Raw genomic sequence first — 16,253 nt, 5'->3', positions numbered from 1 at the left:
AGACGGAGCCCGACCCACTGTGTTTTAAAAAAAAAAAACTCTAAAGTTTATAAGCCCATCAGGTTTTCCCCTCAAAACCACATCTTTGCCTCTAGGGACACCTTCTGAACGCAGTGCCATGCCCGTCAGCAACACGGAAGGGGAGCACCCCATGGCAGACTGCTCCCGACCTGCGGAGGGCTGACCCCCAGAAGGTGTTCAGGGCCGGGTCCCCCACCCTCACGCCAAGCCCCGGCCCCGTGTGTCAGTTTCACCATGTTTAAATGGAAACTAGAACACTCAACTCAAAAACACTTTTCCACTGGTATTTTAAGGAAAAATGAGATCACAGAAAACCAGGGAGGTAAATTTAAATGGTGTGACCCCAAGCAACATTTTTTTTTTCAAAGAATTCCCTGAAAGGCTTGTTCACCAGATGAGGGGGGCACCTCTGGGGAGACTTTCGCCCCAGAGACCACCTGGGCGGCAGCAACACCTCGGCTAACGTGAAAACTCTCCCGATGCTCCCTAAGCCCACACCCTCACTGCAAACCGCCCCCTCCTCTCGGAGGCGCGTGCGGACCCTGAAGTCCCTTCGGTTTGCGAAGGCGGGCCCACAGCCCCCTTGCCAGCCAGGTCAACATTCTGCCTCTGCCAGAGATACCAAATGTTTCCTAAACCCACCCGAGCCCAGCTCACTAGGCTATGAATAGTTATTCACGTTAACTTGGGGCATTAATTAAAAAACGTTCAGCCAGGCAAATTCTCATACTTTTAAAAAGTCATTTGGGTAATTGCCTTTCCATGCCGCAAACTTTCCAATCGACTGACAGGTTGACATTTCACAATGTTGTTTGTTTTAATCAAGAAAGGGAGGAAAGAGCCAGTGTGGTGCCCGGTTCATTTTTCAGGTGCTTTGATTTATTGATTGGCAAATCCCCACTTAATAGCTGTACTGTGAGGCTGGGGAAGGAAAGCTCCCACCCCCTGGGGTTGGTGTCTGGGCTGGTGAGGCGGGAAGTGGCCCCAGGACATTGGCACAGCCCCTCTCCCATCACCCCTCTCCTGACACCCCACACCCAGCTCCCAGCCTCCACCCTGGGCTGCACTGCAGGACCTCCCAGGCCCTACTCCAGGCCACTTCCCATCTCCAACCCATGCCCACCACTCCCAGACAAGGGCTACTTCCTGAGCCAATACCCAATAGGGGAGGGGCTATTTCAGCAAACTTAGGAGTAGGGGCAGCAGGGACTAAACTATTAATGGTTCTCAAACTCCTTTCATAGAGCAGCAGCACCCAGAATCAGGCTGGACTGTATGAGTTTGAATCTCACCTCCACCGTTTCTAAGCCTTGGACTGCTTCTCTGTGCCTCAGTTTCCTCACCTGTCAGCAATTTGCGTCACAATATACTTACACATAAGATCGTTTGGAGGGTCAATTAAATAAGTATCGGAAAGCACTTGCAGCAGTGTGCGGAGCGCGGTGAATGCTCTATGTGTATGAACTGAAAAGCCTTTTCTCCTCCCTGACAAACTTCAACACAGGCCCCTGGCTGCCCAGTCCTGCTGTGCCCTGCTTCCCCAGGAGCCGCTGAGGTCCCTCCCAGGCTCAGCAGGGTCCCGGGGCACACAGTGTGACAGCCACTGCTCTCCCTGAGGACTGAGGACACTCAGTTCTCCAGCTGGCACCATAAGCCTGCCCACGTCACAAAGTCTCTTGTGCGAAGACAAGGGAGCGAGCTGTCTTGGGAAGGCTCCACGGGAACGACGCTCCCTCTCCAGGTCCCCCCACGCCCACCGTGCTGGGATGATGATGGATGCCCGGCCGGGATGAGTCATGAGGCTCCTTGGACCACACTGTGAACAGCCGGCCTAAGAGCACGGTCAGTGGACAAGGCACACCCCGGCAGAGAAGGAAAACCCACCGAAGAGCCTTCCAGAAACCTTATCCCAACAAAATACAAGACACAGGTGGGCACAGACCTCATCTAAAATCACTGCACCCCACACAGGCATTTCAGTGTTGACTGAGCACCTACTGTGTGCTAGTTATTAGGCCAGTTGCCAGAAATACAGAGCAGAGAAGGCGGGTCCCAGGATCCCCAGAGTGGAAACCTAGTAGGAAAGATGACATCAAAAATAACTGATGCTCATATTCTGTGGTGTGTAATGTAACAGATTACATATTACATATTACACAGTGTTATGTGTTATATATTATATATTGTATATTATGCATGTATTGTATGTTACATATTATGTATATGTATGTAACATGTTCAACGTGCACAGTGAGGCTGAAGAGAAGGCGGCCCCCACCCCCCTGGTGGTGGGGTGGGGCGTCTGGGCAGGTGAGGAGGACATGGCTGCAGCGCTGTTTGCAAGGGGATTCACTTGGTTCAGTAGGAAAAAGGATGTTGGGCCTGGCTGGGTATGAATGACAACTCTGGCCCTTTCTAGCTGTACAATCTTGGGCTCCAGGATTTTAAACAGATTTGGGGGCACCAGTAAAAAGAACTAAGGCACAGGCACCCCTGGCAGGCAGGCAGGAGGTGATCAATTGATTGCCCAGGACAGAGAGTGAGAAAACTTGGCAGGGGTGGTGTTCGATCAAGGCCGACGGGAGGGGCTGGGCTGGGCTGAGCTCAGAGTCAGACATGCAAGCGAGAGGCCCTCCTGGGAGCCGGGCAGCACGGCCCCGACCCTGCATTTATGCTGCGTTATCATTGCCATCGGCGCAATCTGGACCATCGTTCCTCCTCCTTCCTGTCTCCCTGGGATGTCTGGGGACACATGAGAACCAGGCTGGGGCGGGGGTGGGGGTGGAGATCTGAGATTTCAGAAGAAAAGCAAGCCGTGAGCTGAAAGGTTGATTATTTTACTTGTGGAGGCCATGTGTGGGCAATGGTTGTGGGTTTCTCTGGGTTTATCAGAAAATCCTAACAGAAAAGAGGTTATTTAACCAAGACCAGGAAAGAATGTGCAGATATTTTTAAATATTAAATGAATTCCTAAAGGCCCATAACATGATGCCTCCCTTTCCAGGCCTGGCTGATTTGACAGCGAGCTGTGACCAGGGCCTGATAAATCAGAGGGTTGTTGAACTTGGCTGTCCTGGTCCCACGCACTGGGCCTCTCTCAGGACTGTTCAGCCAGGGGACCCAGCCTGGCTCCTCACAGGATGAGACACCACCACCTTCTAGGCTGTGTCTGGAGTGTGATTTTCAGAGACAATTCCTTAAACGCGGAGTCGGAGGTAAAACAATGATGAGCCTCAGTCATCACATTCCAGGCTTCCAATGAGACCCGGGACCTGTCGGGACTTGGGCTTCACACCCGCCAGCCTGGCGACGGATGCGATTAACCCAGGAGCAAGGCTGGGGGGGATGGCAAACAAAGCAGGCTGGGGGACCATGCATTACACCAGGACATAAGCAAGCAAAGTTTTATCAACTTGCGGAGCTGAAGGGTCAAGTTCATAATTGGGGAGGAGAAAGGGTAAACTGTTTCAGAAAGAATTGGGTAGAATTTCAACTTATAGAAGCATCAATAGGGGCTTCCACACCTCTGGGCCCCAGCACACTTGGAATACCTTCAACTCCTTCCACCTGGTTGTCTGAGCCCCACAACTCTCTCAGAGCTCCCGTGAATTTCTAGCTGCACCTGTATTATAAGAATTTGGGGAGCTATCTTACTGTCCCTATTAGGATGGACACCCCTTGAAGGCATGGTCCCATAACCAACTCATCTTTTCCTGCTGTTGGATTAATGTAAAAGCCTTGGGTCTTACCTTAAGAAACCACACTTCTCCAAAGCTTCCTCCATCTTGGATGGGGATAGATTATTCTACTCTCCGATGTGTAGGAAGATGGGGCAGGGTGTCCAATTCTGCCACCATCAGGCTCCTGGCTACGTCTAATGAATAACAGGCAAGATTTAACACTGCATGGCCAAGAGATTATTGAGAGAACCAAAGGCTGTAACCTTTACCACTAAATGGCTTAGAAGCCTCATAAGTTAACACCTCCCAACCCTTCCCTGGTGTGAGCAGTAGCTGCAGAACAGCTTTGAAAACAGACAGCATTTGCAACCAAGCAGAAGAGGGAGAGGGAACAAGGGGATAAACAGGAGGCAGGAGCCAAGAAGCCTTTATCTAGAGCAGAGTTCTCCACCTCCGCACTGGAGACATTTGGGCTGGATTGTACCTTGCGGTGGGGGCTGGTCTGTATACTGTAGGTGGTTTAGCAGCTTTCCTGATCTGTACCCACTAGGTGCCAGCAGCATCCCCCAGCAGTGACAATCAAAAATGTCACTGCCGAATGTCCCCTGGAGGGAGGGGGTGCAAAATTGCCTCTGGTTGAGAATCCCCTGGCTACAGTCAGCTCAGCCACTAATCAGCAATGGGATCTAAAGATCGTCAGGACATTTCACATCTCAGAGGCCTTCGGATTCTCATCCAGGAGACGAGGAAATGGACTAGATCAGTGTTTCCCCACAGAGGCATAATGCATCACTTAAAGGTACCCGAGGCAATTGCTGGGCACACCCAGAGATGGCGTAAGGAACACCAAGCCACACAGAAACGTGTTCTCTTTTACCGCTCTGTCCCTTCTGATCAAAGCAGGAAGACCACCTCCGCTCAGGGCTGAAAGTCCTTACCTTCTCTACAATTCTGACTATAGGAAGAGAGGGAGAATTCTCAGGCTCAGAGCCTTGGGAAATCCACAGAACAGAAATCTTTGATGATGACTTTTTCATTGTATCTTCTATTTATGTCCAGTGACCCTGGATTCCAACTACGATAGGGACACAGAGTTTCCTTTTAAAGCATGTTTACTTAGGTAAAATGTGAAACCGTGTAGAAAAATATTAAGAAAATAATGGTCCAGGTAGCATATGGCAAAAATCACAAGAGCCCGAGGAAGCGCCGGGAAGGTTAACGCGGCCCCGCCTCCACAAATTTCTAACTTCCCACTGCACGTTTCTCGGAGCCTCTTGTTAAACTCAAGACTTGAGGTGACGTTAATACTTTAAAAACTCTTGAAGTCAAATTCTCTCTACGACTCTGTCTAAAGGTTGGTCATTTGTCATCTGTTGTGGGCTGAAGAGTGTCCCCCCACCTGCCCCAAATTCATATGTTAAGGTTCTCACCCTCACTACCTCCCTCAGAATGTGATCTTATTTGGAAATAAGGTCCTTGCTGATGTAATTCGTTAAGGTAAGGTCACACTGGAGTAATGTGGGTCCTTAATCCAACATGGCTGGCGTCCTTATACAAAGGGGACATTCGAATACAGACACGCACATACACAGGGAGACTGTCATGTAAAGGCGAAGGCAGACCCCAGGGTGATACTTCAGTACACCAGGGAATGCCAAAGACACCGGCAAATGACCTCTCTGCGAGGTCCGGAATGGATTCTCCCACGCGACCTTCAGAAGAGACCAACACCATCACTACCTTGATCTGGGGACTTCCAGCCTCCAGATCTGTGAAACGATAAATTCCTGTTATTTAAGCCACTCAGTCTGTGTTACATCAGCCCTTTCTCCGGTCGGTGACTATGTTGCACTCCAACTCTCCCTGTAGGGCAGGAAAGGCAGACACAGTTGCCGAAGAATTTGTGTTCACTTAGAGATGGAACACTAATGACAAAGGAAGGCAAAAAAAAAAAATCTCTCTACACCGTCTGTGTTTATATATATCTTTATATGCTTGCCACATTTATATCTCTACAAATTGAGTAAATTAGATATTTGCTCATGCTTTCTTTTCTCTGGTTACCTACAATTGGTTGGTCAGTCTTGAATGAGAAATACGGGTGCCCAGCTCTGGCACAAAGGGGGGCCCCAGGGTGGAGGTGAAACCAGGCCTAGAACACAGGTCTCCTAGCACAGACCTCAGAGCCTGCAGGGTTCACACCGTCCTCCCCCCAGAAATGCCCTGGGCCACTTGTGCTGACATTCACACTAGCAGGGCTTTCCAATCAGAAGGTTCTGGCTCTCCGGGGATGCTTGGAGGAGACCCCACAGTGTCCAGCGTGTGGGTGTGTGGGAACTCAGGACCCGGAGCGAGCTCTCAGTCTAAAGGGATGCTGTGCTGAGTGACAACAGCCAAAGCCCTTTGAGCCCTCCTGCGAAAAGTGGTGACCCACCACAGTCGGTCATGAGCAGCCTCCTCGTAGGTGACCAGGGGCCCTTCCCATGAGGCCCATGGTGGAAGAAACTAGAGGTTTACCTCACTAAACACCAAATCAGAACCCAGGCCTTTGAGGTTCCCGCCAGCTATCCAGGAGACTGCAATTCCATCTTTTTGGTTACGAAAAAACACACCTAAAATTATTCATCTCTGCAATGACAACAACAAATCAGCAGAACCCATGATCCGCTGATGTTTTTTTTCCATCTAAAATAAATGTGCCATAATCCCACACCTCTGGTCACAACTCTAAGTGTGAGACATCAATAATCAGGCTTGAATGTTAAAGGGCGGCCCTTATTTTCCCTTCTATGAAAGAAGCCAAATATAAACTGGGGCCAACAAGGATGTAGGAAGCCAGAAAGCCCAACCGCCCGGTGGCAGGCGTGGTTTAACCTGCCCTGCGGGCTGTTCCGCCAACTCCCATCCTGGGGGTAGTAAGGCAGACACTGACTGGACATCTGTGTGGCAGATGCTATGCTGGGAGCCCGGGCTTTGTCAATGATAAAGCCGACACGGCCTCTGCCAATGACACTTGTTTGTATTCCAGGCAGGGACGCAGCTCAGGAGCAAGTAAATACAAACATTCGCTCACAGATCATGCAACTTCTGCAAAGAAGAACAGGAGAGTGATACGGGGGTGAGGAGCGAGTTACAGTGCCAGCAAAGGGCCCTCTAAGGAAATGACATTACGCCAACACATGAGACCAAGTTAACCCTGTGAGTTAACACAAGAGGCTGCCACCTCCTGGCTGTACCCCAGGCCTAAGTGGGGTGGACCCCAGCTCCAAGGCCACACGGCAGAGAGTGGAGATTCGGAAACAGTTAAAACAAAATATAACTAGACTTAAGGGAACACAAAACCCAGGAGGATACAAGCCAGGGGAATACTTGCTTTCACAGACTGCGGACATGACCTTGAGGTTCGGGAAGACACTCAGAAGGCCCTTCAGAGCAGGGTCCCTCGCCAGCACCCACCACTGCACTCCGGGCCCTGACAAAAGGTTTTGAAGGAAGCAGCAGAATCATGAGGTTTTACCCTCTGGCCCCCTGGGGTCTAGGAAGGTGGCGATCAGGAGGGCCTCCAGCACGACCACGCAACACTTTATCACCACGAGTGGAACTTGGTTACAATTTTTAAAAATTGAATAAAAGCTTCCTGATTCCTAGTCCCTCGCTGGCACAACCTCCCCAAGGCAAACCTGGAAAATCCCTAGGCTGCCAGGTCACTGGAGCTCAAAGTTCTCCTCTTCCCGGCCCCACCCACCAATGGAAAAGAACTGGGATTTCAGGGGCTGGATTGCTTCTAGGGGTACCTGCGGGGGACATGTGTGTGCTCCCCACCCACACCCCAGAGGGAAATCCCACTCCACTGGGTTGAACCCCATCCTCCCTCTCTGGCCTCGTTGGTTTCACACCCTTGAACAACGCTGCCCAAATAACCAAGCAGTCAAGTGTGGCCTGGGGCCAGGAAAAATGCCTTGAAAAGCACTGGGCCCTTCAGATCCGATGGCTCGCAGCCTGCCTGGGACACTGCCCAGTGTGCAAAATGAACGTGAAGACCTGGTAGAGGGAGGAGAGGAAGGAGCCCCAGACCCTGCCGCCAGCATAACAGTAGAGGGTCAAGTCCATAGACCACACGGCGATGCTGAAGGAGGTGTTTCCCAAGTGTACAGAAAGCTCTGGCATGGAAATGCAAGGGGGGGGGCAGGGGTGGACACTGGGACCCTCGTGCCTCTTTTCATAAGATGACACACCTGACTGGCCAGGGCACACCTGGGCACTGGGGCAGGCCAAGCTCTCCAACAGTTGTCTACTGTTCCCTGAGCGGAGAGGCCTGGCTACCCCGCTGCTCACAGACAGGGGGGTTTTTCTCCTCCTCGGTGGGCCACGCCTTCCCCAGACGCATTTTCCCTCCGTCCAAGGGTTCTGTCCAAGCCCCAGGCTCTGACCACAAAAAGTGCCCTTTTCTTTGGCGGGCTCACCTCAGACGTGAGGTAGCAGGGAGCCAAACCGCCTGCTAAAAGGACATCCCCAGCACATTTCTCTCTAGTCAGAGGGTCGGACCCTGGCTGGTGGCCACAAACAGCACATATCCCCACCACCACCCTGCCCCAGGGGCTCCAGAATGGCTCCCTTGGTTCCTGCTTTCTTTATGGCAGAAATCAGTTACCTAAAGGATCTGTTGGCTTACACAGGGTGCTCCAGGCTGACCCAAAGCAGGTCCAGCAAATCTGTGGTGACCCCAGAGCTTCAGGTCCCATCAGGGCTGCTGCACCCCCTTCCAGTACCTCTTTGAAAACAAAAAAAAGTAACAGTGATGCCCTTCCCCGCTGAGTGGGGGAGACAACAGCCTCCACCGAAACACCCCAACACACTGATAGGGGGCTGCACCCCAACGGTGGGACAGAGGGACACTCTTCAAGAAAGTTTAGAGGATTTCTTGTTAAAAAAAAACACACACACACCTTTTGGGGGGTCATACAAAACCTGGTTGTGAAAGGAAAAGAAAATGCCAGCCCTGTTTGACAGACAGCAGATTTATGGCCGTTTTTTAAAGCCCCAAGTACGTCACACGACCTGGCCCACCCACTGCACTGCCCCAACTGTAAACACGGCCAGGCGCCCGCTCCCGCCCTCCCCCCATCGGGTCTGTGGTCCTCCACCTCTGAGCGGCCCTTGTTTCCCTCCCCTGGGCCCTGCTGGGTTAAAAAGATGCCCAGCTGTCTATCTATGGAGAGTCCACCGCGGCAGCACTGCGGGCGTACCCTCCAAGACAAACACGGCCGCTCACGCCTTCCCCGTCGGCAGGCGGCCGCAGATGTTCATAAACACTGTTGGGGTTTATGCGCCGCCCATCCATTTCTCCATCCATTTTACACCCGACAGGTCAGGAGATGGTTTAAAAAAAAAAAAAAAAATTTTCCCCCTTCCCTTTAACGTACGAACTCAGTAAACTGTTGTCAGGCTTGGCGATAAATTTATGAATTTTGGCCTCCAGATGTGGCTGGAAATAAAAGTAAACACGGTGTGAGCAACTGCATTTCAGGTGTGTGCCCTGTGCGGCCGAATCTGCAAAAACCAGGACTGAGAGAGACTCGTGCGCCCTTTTCAACAAGACACCAGGGGATACAGTGTTCCTGAAGGTAGGGCTGCTATTCCAGAGCAGGAAAGAGAGGCCAAGGTCTTCTGGAAACTTTAGGGTAAGGGTTAGAATGCAGAGATGTGGACCCCTATTCGGAGTTATTGCGAGTCCAAGCCCCTTGGAGCTGGGGGGTCACCGTGGGGCCCTCTGACAACACCGGCCAAGTCACAGCCGTATTGGAGGAAGGTCCTTGGATCAGAAAAACTGAAAAAAATACCTATCATGAAATCAACTCCCTTGGTGTCATGTATCCAGAAAGAAGAGACAGGGTGATGTTCAGAAAAGAGGCAAAGAATCAAGTGTAGACTGATTGGACCGTCTGTTCCAAACACACCCCGATAGATTCGATGGGATTTTGTACGTCAACAGAGTGGGGGGCTTGGGCATCTTTCAAATCAGAAGTCCAGCTTCCCTACCCATAGTGAGAAGCAGGACAGAAAACAACACATACATCTGAAAAATGCAATGTGTTATAATTTGGCATTTCTTGGGCTTTCTCTTTAGAAGGAAAAAGAGAGAGAGAGCTCTAGGCACAGGATTTGACTGAAGTGGAATACTGCATGTCTGTTTGGAGTGTATTTGCTTTAGCAAAGTAATAAAACAAAAATTCATACGGCAAAGGTTTTCCTGGTAACAACTCAGTGGAAATATTTGTGAAATCGTGACCAACTGCACAAACTGAAGATGTTTCCCCTGGAAATGGCGTGGCAAGGGGGGAAATGGACAGGCAGACATGTGTATTAACAAGGGGGAGTGGCCATGACAGCCCACCTCTGTCCAGTCCCAGGGAAGTGACCGACAAGCCACCTCCAAACGCTGGGCAGCACACGACCACATCTGCCTGCAAGCGGGACCAGGCAAGCCGTGGGGAAGTGCTGCCTTGGGGAGGTCATTGGCTACACACTTGGGACTCACGTTAAAGGAAAATGACTTGGGTTTTATTCGTATGGATTTTAGATCCTGTTTTATTTTTTAAAAAACTTTTCAAGACAAACCTCAAAGATTTCCTCCTCTGGATAAGAAGTCACAGAATCATCGAAGTACATCTCCCAGAAAGACTCATGAAAGGTTGACGTGCAAATCTCTGCCTCTGCACTTTGACGTCCTGGGGGCCTCGAGCACGCAGCTAGCTGACGCACCCTGTGGACCGGAAATGTGCTTTCCTAGCCTGAAGTGTGCTTTCCCAGTTTTTAAAATTAGATGATGGGATGAAAGATGGGAGATTTTGCACAGAAATCTGGATTTCTGGATGGTCCTGGGAAATGAGAAGATGTAGCAAGCCCACACCCATATTCCTACACAGGAACAAGCAGCCAGAGCTCAGGAGCAGCTGCCCTTCGAGGCGAAGTGCGTGTTCTCCAGTGTACAGCCACCCACCCCACGCCAAAGCACCAGACTTATTACCCTGGTGAAAAATCATCTCCGCGACGTGCTTCTTATCTGATCTCTCTGGTGTGAATGCCAAAGGTGGGTGTTGCTCCATTAAGCCCTCCTACCTACACAAATGGTTGGTAAAAAGAGGCTCAGAGATAAGAGAGGGCTCAACATCGAAGACTGGTACTCTCAGGTTTTCCCAGGGCAAACCAGGAGAGCCGTAAGTGCTGTCACACGCCAAAGTTCCTTAGGTGTTGCCCAGCAGGTGGCATGAAGGGACCCAAGACAGCATCCAGCAGGCAAAGTCATCTCTCACTCTCCCTTGACGTTTGAGTTACCGTCACATGCGGCTCCCCATATTAATGTATTCTCAGTGGCTTACAGTCTTTTCAAAGGCTTGCATACAGCAAACGTGTTTGTGTGAGGACACAGGAGCCAGTTTGAAGGAGCTCCCATTGGCCAAACCTGGGACATTATGAGCGACAAACTAAGTAATCAGTGAATTACAAACCACTGAAAAACTAAGAATTCAAGAGTTCGTGCCAGTGGTGAACAAACAGATTTGTAGTAAACAGAGGAGAGAGGTGTCTTGCTAACAACAGAATGCCAAGAACCAAATGATAAATGCTGAGAGAGCATCAGAGCTGGAAAATCGCTTGCAGCCACTGTGATAAAGATTGGAAAATCATCACTAGATGCTAATTCTAGGAGGAACTTTTGATGAGGATCTTTGCATGACCTTAAAATGTCTCCCCAACAGACTGCTTATCAGTTGCAAGGGAGAAAAAAAGCACAGTGGAGAAATCAGACAACACCTGATACAGGTGGCCAAAACTAACATCACCAATTACATAGACAGACGCTGGGTGTCTGCAGATGTGACGTGCTGCGAAAGACACATCACCCAGCCAATAGCCTGACACACAACCTCAACCTAGTCACCAGGAACCTTCAAACACAAAATGAGAAAATTTCCGCTAACAAAATGGAGGAGAGGAGAGACTGTATTCTTTCAAAACATCCACGTCGCAGGAGACAGAAAGGCTGTGGAGATGTTCCGGATTACAGGTGGCTACGGAGACAGGGCAACTCAACGCAGCGGCCGACTCCAGACTGGACTCTTGGCCGGAGGGAGATGGTGTCACTGAGGACATCATTAGCTCAACAGAAAAACCAGGGACATGGGTGGAGATTAGGGAAAAGTATCCTATCAGTGTGCATTTATGAAGGTGAATATTGAACTTTTCCTGGGCATCGACACAATTTTTATTAGACATTGACACCTAATTTATAGAAGAGCATACAACTCTTCATAGGAAAGACACACTGATGTATTCAGAGGTAAAGGCCCGTGTAACTTACCCTCACGTGGTTTAGAAAAAAATACAGAGATAGAGGGGGATAGGTACAGAAAGTGGGCAAAGGGTTAAGAACAGGTGCATCTGGATGAAGTGTGTATGAGTGTTTCTTGTACTATTTTGAGCATATTTAAATTATTTCCAAATTAAAGGTAAAAACAGGCCACTCAGAGTGGGAGGAGCAAACACCATGGAAAGGAAAAGTTGGAAAGGCTTCATGTGAGTCTGAGAGACAGGTAACTCTTAGAGTTAAAAGTGGCCGGGCTTCCCAGGCAAAGGTAACACAGCAGGCACCAAGATCAAGCAACTGGAACCTAAGTGCCTGCTGGGAAAATACAACTGCCCAGCATGGTCTGTGTATGTCCAAGGGGATGGACTCCGAGGCGGGAAAGGGAGCCTGTGGGGACCCAGGCGGCAGGTGAAGGGGCTTACTTTCAGAATGCAGTCTACTGTAGGAGCACGAAGGCTTTCAAGGGAAGGCAGGTGGCTTATATGAACTACCACTAGTAACTACTAGTATGTGCGGCAGGCGAGAGGGATGGGCACCGAGACAGGGCAACCAAATGGGAGCCACTGCCAAAGTCTACAGTAGTGGTCACCAAATGGCCACCAGATTAATGCCAGTGCCACAAGATGTAGGCTAAGTGTTGCTAGAAGACCAAATACATCATGTCTTATACTAACAGGTTGTATTTTCATATACTTAGGAGATAAGATACTGAATCATTAGTCAGTGAATGGGAGTCTGAAAAAATGTGGGTTTTCACATTCAAAAGGATGAGAGGCTCTGGGGGGTGGGGGAGGCGTCAGCCTCCCATCCAGGGAGGAAGAAGAGAGAAGGTGGACCACACATGCTGTACAAGGTGGGCGGGGGGGGGGGGTACCTTTATTTCAACTGCAGCACATTTGTTAAAGAGAGCAGAGCGGAACACACTCCCAGGAAGTGCAGAGAGGAACAAGACAGAAAAACAAACCGGTGTTTTTGAAAAGCCAACACTACAGCTATATTTTAAATCAGCGATTTTCAACCAGCGTGCTGCAAGAATTTTTAAAACATGCAATACCTGACTATTTAGTCAGCACCACTGATCTCTTTCCCCTTGCGTTGTCAAATAAAAAAATGACAAATCAACACAACAGTAGCTGCCCAGTGTGAATGAATCAAAATTATACCTATTTTTTGTCAGATCATCAAAAAATATATATTTTGGTGTGCCGCAGATTTTTAGTAATTACTTTGTGTGTGCCATGAGGTGAAAAAGGTTGAAAAATCCTGTATTAAATCATAATGATGAGCTGAATAATAATCAAAAGGTAAAAAGATAGTAAAACTGAATGCTGATGTCCAGATAAACTATTTTACCCTCATGGGAAATGAGGAAACCTAGAGCTGAACATAGCCTGGGGACAAGAGGACATTGGACTTCTAGGGTAATGAACTTGAGAAGTAGACATAAAAAGAGATACACGGAGCTGGAATTGAAGAAATCCCCAGGCTACAGATGTAGGTATGGGAGTCATTTTTTATGGGGGGTGTGGAGGAAGCCATGGCAGCAGACTGGCTAAAGCTCATCCCCGTGGGCAGAAGGTGGGTTGGGAGGAAGTCTGTGGGTGGTCATCCTTGAGTAGTCAAGGGTGAATTCAGGGAGGAAGAACTAAGAGAAAGCAACTAGATCAGAAGCGGTTTGGAGGGAACCACGTGGCAGAGTAGTAAAAGTGGGAGTCTGACTTCCAACAGGAAGGGATGGGTGATCTGTTAAAGTAAGATACCAGTTTCACGGAAATCTCTACCTCTCTGTGGGAAGGGGGGAAAATGTGTCAAAGTCCAAGAAAGTTTTAAGCTAAGAAAGGCCCTTATGCATGTTCCCAGATGGCTGGTGAGAAAGAGTATTCGAGAAAAGAGAGGGAGCAATCATGTGTGTCTCTCTTGCCAAGCACGGAATGATTCTCTGGGCTCAGTTAGAGAGAGGATCACAATCCAGGACCTGGGCAGGCAGGAAGGAAGCAGCAATTCTTGAGAGGCATGGATGGGGAGGGAGGGGCAACTTCAATGTCAAGAATGGACTGAAAATGGTCAAGGTGAGGATGACGCATGAACAAATCAGAGAGGCTGGGCTTCTGAACGCTCTCATCCATATCTGTGCTTTGGGGAAGGGAGGGATTAAGTGGCATATAGCAAGAGGAGCACAGAAGTGGCTGGGAGAGAGGCAGAAAGAGCCAGAGTGGAAAGGTGAAGGAGAGGGAGGAGAACAGGTATAGGGAATTTTAATCCCGGTTGGAGCCCCCTCCCTCGTCTTCCTCCCATTCTATCTGCGTATCATTTACCTGATTTAGGTAGAAACTACGGTAACAGGAAGCCTGAAGAAATTATTGAAATGCTAGGAGGCCACTGTACCACATGGGGCCACACTTCTGTTTTCTGGGGAACTGGATCCTTTGGCAACAAAGAGTGAGATGACAAGCAGGCCACAGCTGACTGTTCCGACAACCGGATCTGACCTTTGTGGGACAAACGAGCTGGCTGCAGCTGTGGCCAGGCTGTGGCCCGGGGACAACTGAAGGCTGGGTTCCCAAAGTCATGCCAGCTCTGGGGGCTCTGTGCCAGGAGCACCCTCTCCCTCTGGCCGGCTCATGCCCCACCCCAGCCCTGCTCTCAGGGTCCTTCTTCACATCCTGTAACAAGTGATCAGCTTCCTCACAGGACACAGGAGAAACCTGGTCTAGATTTTGCTGCTGCTCTTGGGTCTCAGTGAGTGGCTATTTGCTCTACATCCCTCTCCCCGTCCATACTCAGGGCTTCCCGACCACAAGGTCACATGGAACGGCGCTATGAACTAAATGTTGTGTCCTCCCACCAAAACTCATTATGTTGAAACCAGGAATGATGGTATTTGGAGATGAGGCCTTTGGGAGGAACTAGGTCACAAGGATGGGGCCCTCATGATGGGATTGGTGCACTTGTGAGACATGAGAGAGCTTGCTGCCCGCCCTGCCCCCCCAACCATGTGCGAACACAATGAGAAGGTAGCCATCTGTCAACCACGAAGAGTCTTCACCAAGAACCTGACCATGCTGGCATCCTGATCTTGAACTCTCTAGTCTCTAGAATGTAAGATATAAATTCTGAGTGTTTAAACCCCCAAGTCTATGGCATTTTTGCTATAGCAGCCCAAGCAGACAAACACAGAAGGTTAAGGCTTTAGATGGACACATGAACAAGACTTAAAGAGACCCACAAAGCCCCATGCCTTGGGCCAGCCACGTGGGGTCTCTGAGCCACGAAGAGTTCATTCAACCCAAGCCTGGTGGCGTCATCAACATAAAACATACCCTCACCCCCACTCCTCCAGCGCCAATGTGATGTACGTTTTCTGCCTTCATTTACTCAGTCCGTGGTAGAGAGTATTTAAGGGCCAGTGGCACAGGGCCCCACACGTCTCCCATTGGAGCACGTCCCCGGGAGCCAGGAGACCCAAAGACTCACAGTGACCCACAGGCAGTTTGAAATGTCTCTTGAATCCTGAAGAGTTTACTTTTTTTTCTTTAACCCATGGGAAATAGTACGAATGCATGCTGGCACCCTGCAGTTTCTGCCTCCCGAGCCCGCCCTCCTCATTTTTCTTCCTGACACCTCAGCGTGGCTCCCCTCGGGCCAGGTCCAGGAGTGTCTGGGATGAGCGAAAAGGAAATACCCCAGTGCCCACAGGCACCTAGAGGCTGCTTGCTCCATGGTGGTCCCCGTCAAAGCGGTCACGGCCGCTGGCCAGACACCCTTGGTCCATATGGCTTTGGCTCTGACAACCACAGACGTCTTCAGAGCCTGCGAAGAGAAGCCCTGGTTCAGCTCCACACCCACCACCATCCTGGGAAACAGGGTCCACAGGAAAATATTTTCTTAAAGTAACTGCCTGGTTTGGGGGCCTTGCTTGCTGCAGGGGGATTTTATTATTATTATTATTATTAAGAAAAGCATTTAGCAGCCCCTGAGTAAGAGCTGCTTACAGAGAGTAAAGGAAAAGAAATGTCACCCTTTCTCTCTCTCTCCAGACCTGCCTGAATCTGAGGTTTGGCTCTGCACACCAAGACAGGGCTGGCCAGGGGAAAGGTGTGCCTTGGTGAAGGACCTACCCAGGAGTCCAGCAACTGTAAAATTGAATCTCAACCCTACCCTCGCCTAGCTCCCAGCCCGACGGCCGG

This window comes from Desmodus rotundus, chromosome 9, assembly GCF_022682495.2.
Source record: "Desmodus rotundus isolate HL8 chromosome 9, HLdesRot8A.1, whole genome shotgun sequence".
NCBI classification, from domain to species: Eukaryota; Metazoa; Chordata; class Mammalia; order Chiroptera; family Phyllostomidae; genus Desmodus; species Desmodus rotundus.
Note: the sequence above shows the minus strand (reverse complement) of the source record.